The following is an 11,845-nucleotide window of genomic DNA, read 5'->3' as shown; positions in this document are numbered from 1 at the left end:
TAGAGAATGTATGGAATGGTATATTTGGTGACGTTTCAGCAAGGAATGGAATATATAGTCGTTTAAGGGAAACAAAACAATGAGGACATATCATTCGTGGGTGACATGGTGGTTGTATAGTCCACTTCTTCGGCACTATATTAGTTCTCGGAAGCCTAATGTGAAATGTCTTAATGCTATTAGCATCATTCCAACTGGAAATTGTAGTGTTAAACTCAATAATACATGTTTCCTCTTTATAATACATGAACATAAAGTCTCGAGCCACAGACAGCTGAAGTGACGCCACAGCGGCCTCTTGCGGCTCTTTACCGGAAGTGCGTCTCTAAGGGGGCGTGGGCCGGCTGACGTCACGGCTGCCGGAGGAGGCGTGGCTTTGTTCTGCTGCAGCGGAGAAATATGACATGGGGACGAGCGAGAGAGAGAGAGGGAGAGACGGGAATTAACGGCTCGACAGAGGTCTGGACCGCAAAACGTGAGGATGGGGAGTAATGACTGAAAACAGAACGGTAAGAGACGGACCTGTTTTCATTTATTTGTGCACATAGAGCAGCACACGCCGATCCGTGGCTCTTTTAGTAGCCAACACAATGGGTTACCACTGCAGACAGGTGCACCTGCCTTCATGCGAGTACGTGCTTCGATGCATTCAACTTCATCTTTCTGTGCGAATTTCTTTTATTTTAGGTCGAAGACAAATGCATCAAGGCCACACATCTCATCGACGGCTCTTGGTGAAACGTTGGTCGTAGTCTTGCGAGTTAAATGCTGTCAACATGGACGTGGTGCTCCATCTGTATGCTTAGTCACAGACCTTTGTGATGTGGAAACATACAGTTAGCATGAGTAATTCAAATATGAGCGAGCTGAGTATATCCTTTTGAGATTGTTGCATATCCTAGAATGTGATCTTATTGAAGGCGAAGGCTTTTTACAGACATGTCATTTCAGTTATCACAGTATGTTGGGCCAGATGGCTGAACATGGAGATGGTGATGAAATATATAACAGCTAAATGTTTCATATAGTAAATCATAGCAAGTTCACTCCTGGTTCGTTTATAAAACAAAAGCCCTATCGTCACTGCAAATACCACAGCTTGGTTTAATTTCGATGCCCATGTACGCTTATTTTATTGTTGGCCTGATTTAAAACATCTACCACATACGCCTGCCTATAAACATGGCCACTAATTCATTGCTATGAGGTTTTTAAAACCATCTTCATGTCCCCTGACAAAGATTTACATAATACAACCTTTAATCATTTAATATCAGGTTATATTTGAGCTGGGTACAACACTAATGAAATTAACTCCACTGTTTCCTCCTGGTCATTAGGAAGATGAGGATGATGTACATCAAATCAACTGGTTTGCCTTTACTACGTATTCTGCCGCCTATTAGCCTCGTCCAAGTGCTTCAATCGGGCATATGAGACGGGCAGCTGACAGTTGAGTCCGACTTTGGAGACAGCTTGCGTGGCCAGAGATACAAAGCAGGGCACGTAGACACCAGGCCATGCCGGGCCACGCTGGACCACGCCGGGCCGTGCCAGCTCCACAGAGGGCTTTAGTGCAGCAGGGCACCGAGGAGAGGGCGCCTGGCACCTGATCAGTTACAACAGTGGATTGTGTTCCTGTCAGTGGCATTTAGCTACAGAAAAGCAGAGCAGAGATGACGGTTGTTGTTGAACCCCGGTTGGACTTTCATGTCATTGTGCCAGTGCCTCTTTATCAACGTGCTTGTCGACTGAAACATCTGTGCCAGTTGCCCAATATCTACTTCAAAAAACTAAAAAAAATAGAATGTCACACTAGTATTATTTTTATTCATATAATTGGCACCAAAGGACCCAGCAGCCGGGACGTTTTTTTTCCCCTCCGGTATCAGGAAACAGTCAAGGTAAATCATCATGTAGACCCTGGAAAAAGCACCTGGAAAGGGTGCTTAAATCCCTCGTTTCCTTTGAAAAGAATTCCACTTCGTCATGCCGGACTCCCCTAAAAGTTGAGTCCTGCAGAGGACATGAAATGAGTCAAGTGCCCGTGGTAATCACAGCCCAATCACCGCGCGGCTTTGAAGTCGGCGTTGTTCTTCAGAAATCTCCACAGGTGGGATGGCGATGTTAAGTGTTCCGTATGCAGGCGGAGGGAGGTCAGCTAGAGGCCATGAGGGCAGGGGACGTCTCAAAAAAAAAGAAGAAGAGGAGGGTGGAGCTTTCAGGAGTCACTGCACAGTGTGAGTCTGTACGTTGGCCTTGATGTTGAACAGGCACTTTTGGGAAAATGTGTCCTGGAACATTCTCAAATGTGTTCTTCAATGTGCGGCAACGTGAAAGAAACCTCCGACACAAAGAGAAATGAAGTTGTAAGCTCGTGTGATGGAGCTGCCAAAGCCATTTAACAGTGATTTATGAACGTTTTCATAATGAATAGATGTTTGCCAGGTGTACAGGGGATTCTACATGCACCAGTCTGAAGTCACCTGTATGTTTCTGAAACCATGTTTGGATGGTTGGAGTTCAGCCAGATGTCATCTTTTGTATTTTGTGCTATCATGAGGAAATCTAAACACCAAAGTGAATGAATGAATTTCACTTTTTGTATTGCAATATGATAGAATGGTTTGTTATAATCATAATGTTCTGCCCCTGAAGACACAATCGAGGTGGCTTTTATGGCTATTATGATCCAGTAATATTATAATAAGAGGCAATTATAGTTTCTATAGTGCAGCAGAGATAGTGGCTGTTGAGGTTCCAGTACACCCGGAAGTTTTGCAATAGGTGATGTTTTTGTAGAACATTTTCCAGCCACCCCAGTTTTTTGAGTAGGCGTATCAGCATTTTTCCAGTTGCACACTTTAAACTCTCGTGACCAATGTCAAAATGTTGTGGTACAGACTCCGAGAGTGTCCCTCTCCAGAACAAGATCAAACGGTGTGTGTGTGTGTGTGTGTGTGTGTGACAAAGACAGTTCTTTCTCATTCTATTACCAAAATGTGATAATTCAGCAACAGGATTTGGATGTTACATTCTGCCAAGAAGAAACCCTCTCTGACAGACAGGGGCCTAACTTGTGGATGAGTCCGTGTGTGTGTGTGTGTGTGTGTGTGCGTGTGTGTGTGTGTGTCTGCACCTCCTGCACCTAATTGCATTTGTGTTAGCTCACGCCTGGTGTTTAGTCTGGACGCCGGCTGGTTGCTGAGACGTCTGTCGTTGTGACATTCTCCCCAGAAGGCCCGATGTGTCCCGCCATCCCCTGACCGGGGCTCCAATCAGCGAGGGAGTCGTTTCTACATCAAACAGAAACTGTTTTAAAGGACACCCTTGGGGACTGGATTTAGACTCAACCGGGCCCACAGCGTAGGTCGTTTACAGTCATTCAGGAAAAAAAGAGGTCAGGACTCTCTGCAAAAAAGACCAGCTGCATTTCTTGTAGATTCCGTGCATCTCCATTTTGTGTCCCATACAGTTTATTGCCTTGGAAGGAAATATAATAAATGTGGACGCAGGTTGGATGCCACCCGGAGAAAAGAGGAGCAATAGTGCGCTTGTTGAGCTCGCTTTCTACGTCATTAATTTTCCTAAGTAGAGAAAAGAAATGCTGTGCTATTTGTCACTGTGCCTTCCCTTCCTTTCTTCTTTCCCTCTGTCATCTTTAGTCATATTTTGCCGGTCTTTTTTCTTGTTGACAGGACAAAGAAAATGTTTGAGATGACTCAAGAGGGTCGAGAAGTACAATGGCCTGTTTCACCCGTTTACAGTAAACATACGTAATATATTATATATAAATATCCATTTATATCTATAAGGAGCTGCCCACGGTCATGTGATAATGAGAAGAAGGTTTGATTTACAGTTAAATAATTACTGGTTAAAATGATATCATGGACTTAAGTTATTCCAAACAGATGCCTGGTAGCTTTAACAAATAGTGGGATGAAAAGCTCGTTGTTGTACTACAAAGAATATTATAGAATATAATCAATGGGCCTTAATTAAAAAAGTGGCACATCATGTAACATTTTGGGCTAGCTCATAAAACCACTGATGTAAGACATCTAGAATTTCATATATTAAATTATGAAAATCCTCTTCAAATGAAGTAGACCAAGCTGTACCAGATCAGTTCAAAATTAAACAAACCATCTGTTTCTTCTTAAACCCTCAGAACTATAAAAAGGAAACAGACACGCCAGTTATGGTCCTCCACAATGTACCATTATTTGCTGAATGTCCTTTTTGTAGGAGTAGACACATCAGACAAAGGTATTAAATCCAAACTACTTTAATTCTCTCCCCAACAGGCCAACATCAAAGTGTCCGGCTTGGATCCATTAAAAGATGTATTTTTCCTCTTTGGAGGGCACCAAGTCCATCCTGGCCCTAAGTAATTGGCGTAAATGACACTTAACAAGTTCTTAGTATCTGCAATTGTTTGCAGTTCAGCTTAACTCGGCGGATCGGCTTGGTTCAAGCGTCCTTCCACAGACACAGTTGGGTTGTCATAATAAAAATGCAATCCGTTACATTTGTATGTATGGCTTTCTGTTCTCACCTCAGCCAAACAGATCAAAGTAAAGTGCCGGAAGCTCTGCAGTAAAGCTCAGTGTCATGTGAAACTTCCATCTACAGGTTTACAACTGTTCGACCACACGCTTCACAAGTGCTTTCCGTCCTGCTCTTCAGCTTTAGCAAGAGTGTGTTAATTCTGGACAGGATATGTGCAATAATAACTTTTTAAGCATGTATTTCTTGGACAAATTAAACCACACCTTCACAAAAAGTGTGGTTTTATTCAATGGACGCACACAACAGTCAAAAACAAAGGCAGTCACACCTGTGTTGAAAATGAATTAACCTCAATACTGAAATTTAGAAAATATGTTGCTTCTTCCTGACCTTCAGGAGGAGACGTTGCGCAATACTATAGAATGTTGTTAACGGTACAAAACTCTAATAACTATAATCATGAATCTTCTTCTTAAGGACTGCAGCAACCTACAAGTGGCAGTACAGATGTTTTATATCTTTGCTATGCAGACCTTTGCTAAAGGACACCTAGTATCTGTACTTCAGTATTTGTGGTAATTGGTAACAATAGTGTTGAGAATCACAGCATTTTTGTGGTTCAGCCAGAAAGCTTTTTTTAAATTCAGGAACCCACTTGTTTGTGGGTTGTCATGTATTTTTCTTCAGAAATAAATGGAGAACAAGGTTATGATACTGCCCCCCACATATAATCAATCCGACACCGTACATATATCCTGACAAATAGCAGGTTATTGGATCGGTAGAGATAATGCAATTGTTATGTTTGGGGGTCATCGTAGGGCATCATATAGCGGCCCTATGATTGAAGCAGAGTTCTAGCTGAATGCAACTACTGTAGTTCCTTGTTTTTGTTGTTGTACATCTCAGACCTTGTTTAAAAGAGGATTTAGCCAACCTGTCATTGTGCACTGCTTTGCAGCAAATGCTGTTTTACTGGGTTTTCTTATGGTTATAAAGTGAAATAATCAGGTTGACAAGAGAACATGAAGTACTCTACAGCTCCTGCTCATCCCAGCTACTATGTATGGCTGTGAGTGCATGGGTTTAGAGGAGAAATCATTCTAATCTACTAAATACACCTCTATGACTTAGATACTTTTAAATCTATTTAACAGAGCTTATTGATCTGCTATTATCCATATGTATTTAGGCTGAATGTAGGCCTCTGAGAAGGCGAAGGAGGGAGCAGAAGATTCTGTCTGTTCAACAGTAGAGAGGACGCTCTCCCTCGGCACAAACTCAAATAGGACATGCGAGCTGCTCGTCGCTCAGTTTATCTCACGTGGGATTAGAGGATAAGTATGCAGATAGCGAGCAATTCTTAAATGCAACCTACTAGCTTCCATGCATGAAAACTGCCTTTTCATCAAAGTGTTGTTGATAAACCTCACACTGGCGGCTCGGTGTGATTCATATCCACAGCGGATTCTTCAGATCAACAGAAATGCAGAAGCCTGCTTCTTCAGGTGACGGCTTTTGTCTGATAGATTTACGTAGTTTTTGTTACTGTCGATGTCGTAAAATGTATAATTTTATTGACAAACCAATAGCTCGTGCTTCTAAACTTCTTCAGACACAGTAAAAGGTTTTCTAGAAACCTTCATGTCCCTCTGGTACGCAGTGCTTATGCTCTCCACTGCAGCATTAATGGAAATTTGCCTCAAATATTAATGCAATAATGCGTTTTGTGCAAATCAACGACAACTCCACCCCCCCCCCCCCCCTCCCCTCCCCCCTCTTGTGCATATGCTGGGCTGGCAGTGTGCAGCGCAGAAACGAGATGCATAGTGACATTCCTGCTTCCAGCAGGATCTTTCTTGCAGCACGTGGGGTGGGGGGGGGGGGCGCTGCACAGACCTCTGGCTTGCCTTTAAGTTCAGGGAACGATTGAGGAAGGCAGGTTCTGGTCAAGAGGTCAACACTACGGAGTGTTTGTCTCGCCTGGTTGGTGTTCGTCCCTCCACAGGTTTGCATTTCCCGCTGTTGGTCTCTCCATCTTCTTGCCACTGGAAGAGAGGGCTCAGCATGGATTTCGGGGGGTGTCGGGGTGCTCTGAGGTCACAGCGAATAAAGGCCGTCTGTAGGCAGGTGAAGTCCACTAGTAAATCAGCACTGGAGCACTGGATAGGGAGCCTTTCGGGCACACTCGCAGCAGTTGACTGGCGACAACAGGCGGCCGTGGATTGAGCTCTCGGAAATCAAAATGGCTTAATTTGATGAGCGGGTGCAGGGTGAAGCGCTCCCGCTTGGACACGTCGCGGACAATTCGCTGATTGCAACGCGCCATCCGTTCCACCGGCCCGTCCCTAATACCGTCTGCTGCCCTGAGCACCGGTCAGGCACACGGACAAACGCCACGAGAACAAGCTGGCTGTTGTGAGTGCAGGAGGACGAGGGACAGAGGTGGAGGCTGACTGGCTGATATGAAGGCTGAATAGCAAGTGGTGCTTCCAGTCTGCATCGAGATTCACTGATTGAATCTTGTGCTGTCAAGCGAGGACTTCCAAATAGTTGAAGTGCGTGGTGTGTAGTTTGAGACATTATGGTGTCCCATTACGTTCACTTTCCATACCACTCAAGTGTTATGACGCAAGCTAATGGATTGTGTTGATTATTCTGCACTGATGGAAGGAGGAAATGATCTGTTTCCGTTCATCTGCGCTCATTTGTTTCACCAACGTACAGTACAATTACCAGAAGTCTACCATGTAATGGTGATTCAGATTGCCGTGTTCTTTATTTATGCAATTACATCAATACAGCTACAACACTGTTTTGAAACTGGTTTTAGGGTTTCCATCTCGCTGTATAATTACAAAAAGGATGCAAATTTAGGGAAATAACAACATTTTTCTTTTGACTATAACTGTGGTGGTGGCTTTAAAAAGCACAGGCATGAGGACAAGTTCTGAATTCCATCTTTTACTGGCTGTCTCCAGTGTTTTGACTCAGACTGCTATCTATGCACACACAGAGGCCAGAATAAGTAGTGAACATGCAATGGTTTGTGTTTTTGCATACACACACACACACACACACACACACACACACACTCTGGAGACAGGGAGCATGGGGTGTTCTCCTAGCTGCTGACTCTAGCTCAGCTCACACACTTGCTGTCCAAGCCAGAACGTACAATTATGTTCACCGCCTTGGAGAATCCGAAATAGTCTCGACATTGGAGAAGGGTCTAGACCTACTTTACGTCTGAGTAACTTCATTTGTGTTTAACTAACAAGCCCAAATGGCCTGTGTTTTGTTGACCAGGCTCATGTTTAAGGTTTCAAATTGGAAGGATGCATTGAATCACCATTGAGATCAGCTGCCTCATTGATGAGTGTTGTCTGTTATTGCTCTGAAGGAAGATATTAACACCCCAACCACTAATTAACTTAAAAGCGTGCACTATGGGGACTGTTTTCTTCCAGTGTAACTGGCCCAGACAGTGTGCCTTGAGCAAAGTTATTTTTACAGGTCGAACATTCCTATTAAATTTAAAGAGTGACGCTGTAGTGTTGTCTTGTGAAATCAGGCTCTTAGATTTGCTTATTTTTAAACATGTTTTACTTTAAACAATCATACAGGATGAATTACATTGAAAAAAAAAAAAAGAAGTGATACCACAGATGTCAGTTCCTCCATTGACAGTGGCCTCAAACGTGCAGAACAGCGCATCAACAAGCACAACATTGTGAGGTGCTTCTGCAAGGACGGAATTTTTCTGAACAGCATCGGTATTTCATGCAGTACTCTGTACTCTGACACTCTACATGCAACACAGAATAGCTTGAAAAGAGACTGAGAATGTAAGTCATGCTGTTAAACTCGCTGTGCATTTCTAGGAGCTGCTGCCGGACCATATTCCAGTGTAGAAGGAGAGTAGTGTCTATACACCGTTCACCTCCCACCTGCTGTGTATCTGCCTTGCATGTGGGCGATCATGGCTCTCTGTGGAGACAATTATCTCTTCTACAATTCATCCTGTTACTGATGTGTGGCTACGCATCTGTGCATTGTGGAAAAATAGCCTGTTGAACATTTGCATTTAAATGTGGGCGTTATGGAAAAGAACATCTGTGTTGAATGTCAAAAAAGCCATTGTGCATCATTTCATTCATTATTTGTGTATTCTCAGATGAAAGGCTCCTAGTTTTCATTGTTGAATAGTATTTCCACACTTCCTAGTCAGCCAACTGGTGTACTGGCGGTTTAAAGATGATTTTTCCATTAGTGTTCTAAGTAAAAAAGGAAGGTGTGGGTGGGGAGTTGTTGTACCGAATTAGCATGCATTGCGTGATTTTCGCATTCAATTATTTGTGCAGCAGAGTCCACAACACCTGTGTCTGCAGGCTTTTTCATTGTTCGCCAAGTTCACGAGAGGTCGTTGAGAGAGGGTTAATTAGACGCAAACACCCTGCAGCAGAATTCACAGAGGCAGCTTTATTGTCTTGTGGTGGCGGAAAGGCGTGATAAACCGGAGGTAATGATTGATTTAGTAAAGCGGTAATAGTTGTGTACACAAAACAAAGATTCTACACTTTAAATGTTCATCCCTCGGCAATGCACGGCTCTCAGCAGGATGCATGCTACAGCTCCACGTGGGGACTCGTATGTTGCAGTAGGCCCAGCTTTTATGCTTGCAGACACATCACAGCTGTTGTTTGTGGAGGAAAATGTATTTGAGCCGACGCGTAGTAAGTGGGTGTTTCGTTAATGTCACAGTCGACAGGACGATTCATGGGACCATCGGGCAGTCAGGCCATTAAGAAACAATTCCTTTTACTGTCTACAAACGGGCCCTTGTATACGCGTGGAGTGGACCACAGGAGATACGCAGTGTGCCGTGAGTGCCGCTGTGAATAAAGTCAGGAGGCTGGACCACTCGACTCTTCCAAGTTGCTCATACCCCCCCGCTGCGTTGCTGTGCAATGGGAAGACTGACAGTAGAAACATCCGAGTGGAAATGAGGCAGCAGCCAGTTGCAAGGCCAAGCAGTATTATTATTATCCTTTTATTCCTAGGTTTTTGTTTTTGAGGTGTAATAGCAGTCATTAAGTAATGGTATTGCATTACTATTTATTTTGGATGTAACAACATCAAGTGAGTGCAATTACAGAGGTATTGGAGATGAAATGTACTTAAAGAAAAGCCAAAGTGTTTCTGCAATAGCCCGGCTCATATAATTATGTTAGTGAATGATTATTGGTTTAATCTAAAATATTGCTACATATTTTGAGAATGTCAAATCTAAATCTGAATAGTAACTAGTAATACACTGGTGTCAGGTGAATGTACTAGTGGTAATGAGTAAAAGTAGTACTGTACATCAGTAAGAGGCAGCTATAACTGCAGTGGAAGAGTCTTTGAGCAAATACACTGAACTACAATGTCTATTTGGAGGATCTACCATATGAGATGTAATCAGAACTTTTAAGCTCACATGGGCTTTTCATTTAGACTTAAGAAAAAAGCTTTTTTCATGGCAAGTAATCTGACTTAAAGTAACTTCTGCCGGTGAAAGATTTCCGTGCTGTTCAGCCACGCTTCTTGAATTTGTAATAGGCATCAGCACTATGTTGGCCTAGCGGCAACGGTTAAACTAGTGAGTTGTTGCTTCATAAAACGCATCAATAACCGTCTGCATCAAATTCACGCTACATTTGTTTAGTTTGCTGTCATTTGAAGTGAGGAACTGCCCTGATTTCAAAGGTAACGCGTTCTGCTGTGATAGATTGCGCAAATTAGCAGAGGACACATACTGTACATGAACATTTTTTATCTGCTCGTGTGAATTATGCATGGCACTGAAGGATATTTCAGTCCCACTCAGGAGGGCCCTGACGCCGACTCCAGCTGAAAGGCCGAAGAGAGCATCCTCTGTTGCTCGGCGTGACGGCTCTCCCTCTGTTGTCACTAAGTTTCCGTGCTCCTCGCCTCCACGCACTGACAATCTCATCATCGGCGTTTCTTTTTTTTTTTTTTTTTGCGTTTCATTAAGGCGTAAGCGGCGATCGCAAGGCTAGCGCTGCTTTTTCATTACCGCGTCAGTATCCCACAAACATCTGCATCTCGGTTTCGAGATGCTGAGAACGAGATTACGCCGTGAAGGTGAGACCTCAGAGGAAGTGGTGCTGCGGCCTCCACTTCGGGGCTGTTTAAGCAAATGTCTGTGAAGAAGACATTAGGCAGCTTTACAGGGCTCACACAACAGTCGACTGGGGTAGTTGCACACATCACACGGCAGATTTAAACCCTGCTACTCGAGCACGACATGATGTCATGTTTCATTTCAGTAAGTAGATCGATGATCAAGCATCGCCTGTTCGAGTGCACTACTCATGAATAGTCAGTCAACCAAGTAGCTTCAAAATGGCACATGATGAAAGTAACAGCTCCAGGGGTCATTTGGGATTTGCATATTAACACTGATGCGGTCTCAGGTGTGTGTCGTCCAAATTTGAGCTCAGTCGATCAGAACTAAGGGCCACCACTTTCAGTTCGATAACTGTCAATGTGTGTGTGTGTGTGTGTGTGTTTCAGGGTCCTGTGCCTCCCCGGTGTCTTCCTCTCCCGCGCTGCCCTTTGAAGCCATGGACTGAAGCTGCGTCTGCTCCCCACAGTCCCACGGACATCAGATGGCTTTTCAACGACCCTCAGCAGAAACACAGAAAGTACGTGTCATAACGAGCGCACACGAGTTGAGTCACAGGCCTTCACATTGTCACCGACAGCTGCTAAATAACACAATGCATGAGGATAGAGGGATTTGACACGTCTTTGTTCAACAACAAGTGAAAAGACAAAAAAACAACACTGACTTCGTCCCGTTATGGCGGGCTGTGTGTGAAATTATTTATTTTTTCATCTGTGCCATATACTATAAAAAAAACACTAAAGTGAATCACACTGCTGCACATGGTAATGTGTTCCTTCATTAAGATGGAACAGCCATACAAGTACAATAGTATTATCGGGGAAATAAACATTGATAATTACGCAGGCAAACAGCCCCTGTGATAGTTACATACAGTATTATATTGTTAGATCATTGCTACTGATCAGTAGTGTTACTGTCATTTCCACCACATTTTACTATTTGGTTGTGGTTCACTTAATGAGTACTATACAAAGTAAAAAGTACCTGCGTACTGGAGTAAACTGAGTCTGGTTACATTTCACCAACGTGCCTGGTAGTACTAGTACACCAAATGTGTCTTAATCCGCCTTTGAAGCTAATCCCCTGTTTACTCCTGCTTTTTCAGACAAGCCCAGTTGTTTTGGGGAATGA

At 43.5% G+C, this 11,845-nt stretch overlaps 1 protein-coding gene across 2 annotated transcripts in view; it reads left to right on the top strand.

Annotated features, from left to right (window-relative positions):
- The first annotated feature begins 364 nt into the window (after positions 1 to 364).
- Positions 365 to 11,845, top strand: part of otud7a (OTU deubiquitinase 7A) — a 29,118-nt gene continuing 17,637 nt past the window's right edge. For both annotated transcript variants that reach the window (XM_062563052.1, XM_037452029.2), the window contains exons 1-2: positions 365 to 509; positions 11,098 to 11,228. The gene's annotated coding sequence lies outside the window, so the exon portion shown is untranslated. The remainder of the gene's footprint in view (positions 510 to 11,097; positions 11,229 to 11,845) is intronic.

Source organism: Pungitius pungitius, chromosome 6 (genome assembly GCF_949316345.1).
Source record: "Pungitius pungitius chromosome 6, fPunPun2.1, whole genome shotgun sequence".
Taxonomy (NCBI): Eukaryota; Metazoa; Chordata; class Actinopteri; order Perciformes; family Gasterosteidae; genus Pungitius; species Pungitius pungitius.
The sequence above is the reverse complement of the archived record's forward strand: the minus strand, read 5'-3'. Positions and strand labels throughout refer to the sequence as shown.